Raw genomic sequence first — 8,433 nt, forward strand, 5'->3', positions numbered from 1 at the left:
ATGGCTGAGGCTTGACTCACAGCTACGGCCTGCGGGGCGACCAGACTCTCCAGGCTCTGGGGTGCCCTTGAGTCCTGACTATCTTTCCACTCTCTGCAAGGCCTTGCCTTATGACTGTTTGGGGGCTTCCGTGTGATTCCTGTCCTCTGGCTGCCATGTAACCCCTTCCAAAAGAGCTCTCCCCAGCTCAGCACCTTACGTATAGTAGGTATGTGTGTGATGTGAAATGTGTAAGAATCTCATCACTTGAGACGATCTAAGAAAAAACTGCTTCCTGCAATCAAAACTTCCTACCACACCACTTACATTCTGAGATCATGATTTGTATCCACTTTCTTGGGGATGAATATAGGGCTCTTTCCATGTCTTCCACAGTTCAGCACATCGATCGCTGTAATTGCTGAGCAAAGGATCCTATCTGGAAGAGCCTGAGCTCGTGGAGAGACACGGGCGTGTGTGTGTTCAGTCACTCAGTAGCGTCTGATTCTTTGCGACCCCATGGACTGCAGCCCACTAGGCTCCTTGGCCCTGAGATTTCCCAGGCAAGAGTACTGGAGTGAGTTGCCATTTCTTTCTCCAGGGGATTTCCCAACCCAGGGATGGTACCTGGGTCTCTTGCATCTCCTGCATTGGCAGGCAGATTCTTTACCACTGAGCCACCTGGGGAGCCCAGAAAAAATCTCTGGTACAAGTTGGTAGGGTGCTGGGAGGGGGACCCTAAATACAGCAGCTGCCCATCCAAAGGGTGGGTGACAATCTCTCACTTCTTTGTATCCAGCAGCTATTGAGAGCCAAGTGGGAGACAGAATATGCTGTCTGGAAGATAGGCAGCCTTAAGAAATGAGAAGGACTTTAATTGGCTCTTAACTGGGCTAAATGTGCTGGGAAAGTGAAGAGACTGGTTCTCCAGGTGGAACAAGATTAGTTCTCATCTGGCACGTTTAATGGGTCAGCAGAGTCAATCGAACAAGCTCTTCCACTCCTCTCCCTCTCTGCCGCAAGCCTTTGAAAACTCATTTTATCAAAATTAAAGCTAGATTCTGCTGTCTGCTGCTGCTGCTGCTAAGTCACTTCAGTTGTGTCCGATTCTGTGCGACCCCATCCCTGGGATTCTCCAGGCAAGAACACTGGAGTGGGTTGCCATTTCCTTCTCCAATGCATGAAAGTGAGAAGTGAAAGTGAAGTTGTTCAGTCGTTTCCGACTCTTCGCGACTCCATGGACTGCGGCCCACCAGGCTCCTCCATCCCTGGGATTTTCCAGGCGAGAGCACTGGAGTGGGTGCCATCGCCTTCTCCTGTGCATCACTATGCTACATTAAATACCAGTGTGCTTGGACATAGGTATCCTGTGGCCTCAAATGAAGTGAAGGTCAGCAATATCCCCAGAGAAGACGCTCCAATAAATGGTCCAAAAAATGGACAATTCATGGAGATTTAAGGCAAAGGAATGGTATCAGAGGGGAGGAAAAGGCGGAAGGAAGGGAACTATATATGAGGGAACTTCCGAAAACATCAGAGAAGCTCACAGCTCCATTATCATAATCCAGAAACACTCCAATCCTACCCGGAGGCCTTTCCACAAACTGAACTAAGGGTGGGGAGGTGGTGGACAGAACATACTGACTGTTCACCTTTGTAGAACACAGAAAAAATGCTTCTTCAGACCAATACTGATACTGGCATCACTTGTGAAGATGCTTTTACAGCCCCCCAGAACCCAGCTGGAGGACTCTGCCATGTCCAGCTCTCAGCAATGCCTCCCGGAGGTGAAGGCCCGAGCTCCCCAGGATACAGCACACGCCCCGCCCATCCACCCTCCCTCCCCCGGGACTGTCTGGACGCGCGGGGTGGTCATCCTCAGACATCACGCTTGCATCATCGAGGATCGCATGGTGAACGGTCACTGTCCGACTCAGGACGTTGTTCATGCTGAAGTTGTTCGGCATGTGTAGGAACGAGAGACGGGCCAGGAAGGGAGCTCTGGGTTCACGGGCTGAGGCTTCTGCATCTGTGCCAAGTCACTTGTTTCCAGCACATTTTCCAAGCCCTGGAGCAGCTCCGTGTCCAGCTTGAGGCACATCCCATTAGCTCTCCATACATTTCTTTCAGCCTTTCTCTCTGTTGAGTCATTCTGAACACGCTCTCCTTGAGCTGTAGACGAATGTCCTTGGCCTCTTTCTTCAGGGCCTCCAGATGCAGCTGCTCCTCCTCCTGGAGCAAAATGTATATCCTCTGGTACTAAGCTGTAATCAAGAGCTTCCTTAAGGCCACATATTCCTTAAATGACTGAATTTTTTCAGCTTCCTGGTTCAGAATTTGCATTTCTCTCATTTTCCATAAAGAGCCCATTCTCTCCAGAAGTTTCTCCCGGGATTCCTCAGCAGCCCTGTGTATCGGCCTGTGGCTGTGAGCTGCGTGCTCGGGGTGTTCAGAGCAGGCCCACAGAGCAGGGTCTGGTCAGCCTCACAGAAGAGGCCTTTGGTGTGTCACACAGACCTGCTCCTCAGAGCTGGGGTCGTGGTCAGCTCCGGCCTGCCGGCCAAAGGCTCAGACAGGGACGGCAGAAGTTGTGCCCACAGTCTATGGTGACAGGGTCCAGGAAGCAGTTCATGCAGATGGAGCAGGTGACTCCCTTCTGAGGCAGCTCCTAATGAATTAATTTGGAGTACTCGGGTAATGAAATCCTTGCCGACCGCAGCGGTTGTAATGGGCAGGGACAAGTCCTGCCTGTAGGGGGCAGTATTGCAAGAAGCGAGTGGCCCTGGGCTCAGAGGCTGGGAGCGGGACTCTGGCCTGAGCGCTTTCGTTGGAGGTCTTAGCGCTGGCGTTCTAGAAAGGAAGGGAAAGTCCCAGTTGAATGAGATTTTAAAGGAATTTTACCTAGCTCCTTGGCGAAATTTAAAATTCTGCACATACACGTGCACTGCAAATACACATGCACAAGCACACGTGTGTGCACACAGACACCCCCGCCAAATGGCAAAACGTGCTTCTTTCACTTAAAAGGTGGTCTTGTTTCTGAGGCTGTTTGGCTGTACTTTTGAGAGGGGAGCGCCCCACCAGATACGAACTCCCAGGTTGGGAGTTCCACTGCTTTCTGGGGAACTGCCGGGAAACGTTTTGGAGACAAAAGGTAACCCAACCTCTGTCGAGCTGAAAACTTCTACACTTCACTCGTCAAGGTCACGACTGAATTTCGCTTTAATCGGGTGGCCGCCTGAAGCCCCCGAGTGCTGTGTCTTTCCCTTATTCATGCCTTTCTCTCACACAACAGATGGCGATTCGTCCCTCTTCCTCCCCCGCCCCCCGTATCCCTTCTCTTTCCTTCACAAAATCTGAGGTTCAGCTCTGCCCTCATTTGCCTGCATCCTCACTAGACTGCGTACTCTATACGTAAATTCTGGGAGACCACCTCAGCTCTGCATTCAGTGACCAGCTTGGCACCTGGCATGTAGTAGGAACACACGGTTGATGTTGGCTGAATGAATGTCTTCATCGTGGAATCCCATGCAGAGTGTTTAAATATTCCAACAGAAAGCCAGAAGGAAATTGAATATTCAAGGGAAGAAAGTGGGTGCCCCCCCAGCCTTCCTCCCCACAGGCCCTAGTGGTGCCCGCCATGGCTTTGCCCCCAGTGGCTTCCTTGAGCCCCTGCCAAAGGAGGGGGAATGGACGGGCAGACGGGCGTTTGACTGCTGGCCTCGGGCTGGCTCTTCACGACAGGGAGAGAGGCAGGGTGCTGTGACAGGGACCCAGGCTGCATCGTGAAAGAACCAACTCACAGCTCACCGAGCTCCTGTGAGGACTGTTCTTCACGCATGTAACTGAAGAGCGCTCGAATCCAGCCCCCAGCTCCTCCTCGGGCCCCTCAGCAGATCCCGAGCTGCCCCTGAAGCTGGTGAGTGGAGAAGTAAAAAGAGCCAGATCTTTCCCTCACAGCCCTGCCACCCAACCCGACAAATGGCCCTGGACTTACAACCTGTTGGCAAGTAGCCTCGTCAAAATACATGAGTGATTATTTTCCCAACAGTAACTTAAAAAAAAAAAAGTATAACCTCAAACATTCAGGGTTTCTCTGTCTGAAAAGACAGGGAGGGCATAGCTAAAGCCTGTGGTGCCCTGTCTGAGGCTCCATGATGGTATCTAGTGCGCCGAGGCCTCTGAGTCTTCATTTGGGTGACGACCCAACAACTCCTGGATGGAGAGCAGCTGGGGAAAGAGACGGGGCCTTTTCCCCTGTGTCCCCAGAGTCCGGGACAATACCAGACACACAGTCACCACACAAGCCTTGTCTGTCCAGGGAATGGGAAGGATGCAGAGAAAGCGCGTCAGCACAGACTGTCCTCCAAAGTCTAGAATACCAAACTGGGGACGGGGGTTTCCTTGAAGCCTGAGGAAGACAGTTCTCAGATGAACAAAAGAGTGGGAGACTTGACATGGCATCTCGCGACTCAGCAAGCGCCGCTTGACTCCCATTCGTGCGCACTCTTGGCGGGTGATACTCAACAGACCACCACAGGGATGAAGCGGCCAGGACAGCATCCACCTCGGCCACAGACAGATGGGATGATGGCCTGAGCATATTCCTTAACCTTCTGGGCTTCCATTTCCTCATGGAAACAAAGAGGAAATGGGTTTCTAGTTCTAACAATATACTGTCTTCTGATTCAAGGAAGTAACCAAGCAGAAAACATAGATTTAAGAAGCATTGAAAAAACAAGGGTAGAATAGCCATCTATATATGGTAACTGTTATGCCGCCTCACAGGCCCTCCTTGGGGCTGGATGGAACACTGGGCAGGCCCTCAGTGGCAACAGGCACGTTCCAGGTACCCATGGTTCTAGGCTGAAAGGATTCTCCTCGCAAAGTGCAGGCCTGTCTCCTGGGGGAAGGAGACGTCTTAACGTGGCTGCCTGGGCTGTCTGCCCACGTGGGATTTTAACAGCACTTCCAAGGGAATCCTTTCATCTTGCAAATGACATTCAGAGTCAGTAAGTGTCCCTGGGATGCTTTTTGCAGGCAACTAGCAGTAATTATCCCAGTGGGAGCTGGAGAGATGCAAGCTGGGCTGGCGAAGGAGGCTGTGATTAGAGATGTGGGTGTCGGGCTGGAGGAGACGTGGCCTCACTACGTGTGCTCCCCACAGACCTGCAGGAAGAGTGGGTCCCCAGCCCTGAATGCGGTGTAAACTCAGGCAGGAATTGCAGTGAGCTGTTATGTGAGCCAACCTGGCGGAAAGGACGCAGGTTGTCCTTTTTTGGGGCCCCCTGTTTAATTCCATCTGGGCATAATCTTGAGCTTCGCAGGTGGCTCCAGTGGTATAGAGCCCACCTGCCAACACACATAAGAGACACGGGTTCCATCCCTGGGTGGGGAAGATCCCCTGGAGGAGGAAATGACAATCCACTCCAGTGTTCTTGCCTGGAGGATCCCATGGACAGAGGAGCCTGGCGGGCTGCAGTCCATAGCGTTGCCAAGGGTCAGATACAACTGAAGTGACATAGCACGCATGCACAAGCAAAACCTCAGGGTGAGTGCGAGAGAGGAGGGATGTGAGAGGCCAGCCTGGAACTGTTGCTGAGCCTGTGGACGCACTTCGGGGCAGGCAGTGCCTCGAGGTTGGCTGAGTCCCTGAGTTTGCTGGTCTGTGTCTGAGTAGTTTGGCCACCTGCTTCCTGATCCCAAACTACTGCTTAGATGTTCATTTTCTACCCTTATCTTTGACTTCCTGGTTTCAGGGTTTCGTGGTATTTGGCTTTCTCTGCATCTGAAGAACTCATAGGGAAAGATCGTCCTATGACTTACCCCTCTCCTATCCTAGGGGCTTCCCACAGATCCCCGAGAAAGCAGACGGGGGCCGAGAATACGGATCCAGTACCGGGATGTTAACCCAGCTTCCGCGCAGCCTCAGTGGTGAAGCATGAGGCTTTGTGGAATAACCAGGTCAAGGAAGGATAATAGCTAAGGGACAGATCCTTAGATTCAGGAGCCCCGCGTGACCAGACCATTCCAGAACCACGCCCAGTCTCAGTGGATGCCGAGTCTCTGTGGATTCCAATCCTGGCAGCTTTGTTCTGCGCTGTCTGGTCAAGTGAAATATTGTGCACAGGGTGATTCATGCAAAGTCGCGCTCTCTGCCTACTCTCCTTCTCCTGCTCTCCAGAAAAACCCAAAAAAGAAGTATCAGTGTGTGAATTATTTCAGAGGGGTCTGGCTCCCCTCTTGAGCATGGACAATGTCAGGAGGGAGGAAATATGGGAGGGGAAGGAGCTGGGGGTCAGACAGGAAAGGACCCTCCTCTTCTCAGGACCTGTGCTGTGTACATAGGCATGTGGACTGGACTCACGTGGTCCTTTCCAGCAACAAACTTGGAACTCTTTTGCGGAGTTTTGTTCATTTGATTCCCGCCCCCCGCCGCCCCTCCCCCGTCCCCGACGACGTAACTGGAACAATTAGAATAGTCTCAGACACATCGTGAGGCAGTGAACGCCCACTAATTTAAAAGCCTGCCCAGCGCCTAGGGCAGTGCCTGGCCCAAGGTAGCCACTCAATACATGTTTACTTGATAAATGAGGGGTAAATAAATAAATAAATCAGAACTGGCCTCTGATGGTCACTCCAGCCCCTTTCAACTTGGTTAAACCCGGTGGTGGATTAGTTGCTAAGTCATGTCTGACTCTTGCGACCCCATGGACTCTAGCCCACCAGACTCCTCTGTTCGTGGGATTTCCTAGGGCCTGGCACTGGAGCGGGTTGCCCTTTTCTTCTCCAGGGGTTCTTCCCGACTCAAGGATCAAACCCGCATCTCCTATACTGCAGGCATAGATTCTTTACCACTGAGTCACTAGGGAAGCTCCTGATTAAACATATAAGTGTTCATATAGCCAAGTCGCAGGAGAGAAGTTTTAGCCCAGCGTAGACAGAACCTACCTCTTACTTTAAACTTCTCAGAGAAAGAACGTGTTTCAAACCAGACCACCCAGCTGGCCAAGTGTCCCAGGCGCTACACTGGGCTTAAAATGCTCGGATTCGCTATGACAGCCCATATGTAGTTCATGTAATTTCCTGATGGAAACCCATCAGGACCTAGCATCCAAATTCAGCAGTCAGCCTGGTGACTGATCAAAATCAGTAGGAATCAAACACATTCTAGAATTTCTGAAAGCTCATTTAGGCCATGTACAAGTTTATTGGAGAGTCGTCTTCATGATGACAAGTAGAAGATCCACATACCTTCATTTTTTACCTATAAGCATGTGGTTTACAAACCCTAGATTTAAACCAGCTTTAGTTTTCCGCATCTACCATTTTCCTCTCCATTTCAGCTCAGTAAGCGTGGGTTGAACAATTACCACGAGACTAACCTGGTGCTTGGGTGCTCTGGGGCACGGTGTAATCGTTTTATTGACTTGGGAAAACACAAAGACTCAAAATCAATTATTTAAAACAACAGCATGAGAAGAGGCAACATTCAGATGACATGTTGGTTATGAGCACGAAAGGACCAGAATTTCCTCAGCAATGACACAGGACTGGGAGCCCTGCTATAAGATGAACTTTCCTGCCCATACCGAGCAGATGTCAACACTTTCAGGGAGCGGAAGGATTGCCTAACAGTAGCTATTTAGTGTGATAATGGCGTTTGATAGTTTGGACACAAACACCATTGTCACACTCCACAGCTCTGCTAAGGGAAATCGGTAGCCGTGGAAGTGTTAATTTCACTTGCACCTTCCACCAGAGTCTCTGAGCATCATCAGAGAATCTCGTCAGTTTCACGGAGAGACCTGAGCAAAGAAAAAAGAGGGATAACCGGTCGGGAGCATCTTGAGCAATGGAGAGAAAGAAAGACGCTGGACTTGCGTGTGCTGCAACACACATGCTAATAAAGGGATCCGTTGCCTGTGATCTGCGGCCACCCGCAACGGGAAGGAAGACTTCCTGCAGAAATGGATGGGAAATCTGGTTGCATCAATTTTCTGAAAGGGCGAAGAGAGAAAAAGAATCCCTAGTGGGAACTGATTTTAGAAAACAAATACTCAGTGGAAGACAACATCATAAACGGTAATAACACGACTGGAGTAATGGATCCTCCCTGACTCTCTTCCTCACCTTCTACCCCAGTCCAGCATCAGTAACTGGGGTCAGCCTTGCAGTCTGAGAACAGTTATGCTGCATGGGGACCTAGCGTTTAGACAAGCTGTGATCCACTCTCAGTATGGCTGTTGGATACAGAGGCGTTTACAGGGGCTCAGATGTCGAATCTCACCACAGTGGTTTCCCGTCACGGTAGCGAGTGGGAGATGGTGGTGGGGGCTGGGGGCGGGGGGGGCAGAGGAGGAACATGGAAAGAGAGAACTATTCCATTGTGTTAATAATTCTCCTTTTCTAGCCAAAGGGAGCCTCCTGTGAATAAATCCTCCTGGTTTACTT

At 51.0% G+C, this 8,433-nt stretch overlaps 1 long non-coding RNA gene and 1 pseudogene across 1 annotated transcript in view; both read right to left on the reverse strand.

Moving 5' to 3' along the window:
* Positions 1-1,276: 1,276 nt before the first annotated feature.
* Positions 1,277-4,836, reverse strand: LOC104999293 (annotated as a pseudogene).
* Positions 4,837-7,365: 2,529 nt separating this feature from the next.
* Positions 7,366-8,433, reverse strand: part of LOC104999244 — a 5,809-nt gene continuing 4,741 nt past the window's right edge. The window contains exon 2 of the long non-coding RNA XR_826571.1: positions 7,366-7,787. This is a non-coding gene — a long non-coding RNA (uncharacterized LOC104999244). The remainder of the gene's footprint in view (positions 7,788-8,433) is intronic.

The sequence above is a fragment of the Bison bison genome, unplaced genomic scaffold (genome assembly GCF_000754665.1).
Source record: "Bison bison bison isolate TAMUID 2011002044 unplaced genomic scaffold, Bison_UMD1.0 scf7180017864349, whole genome shotgun sequence".
Lineage (NCBI taxonomy): Eukaryota > Metazoa > Chordata > Mammalia > Artiodactyla > Bovidae > Bison > Bison bison.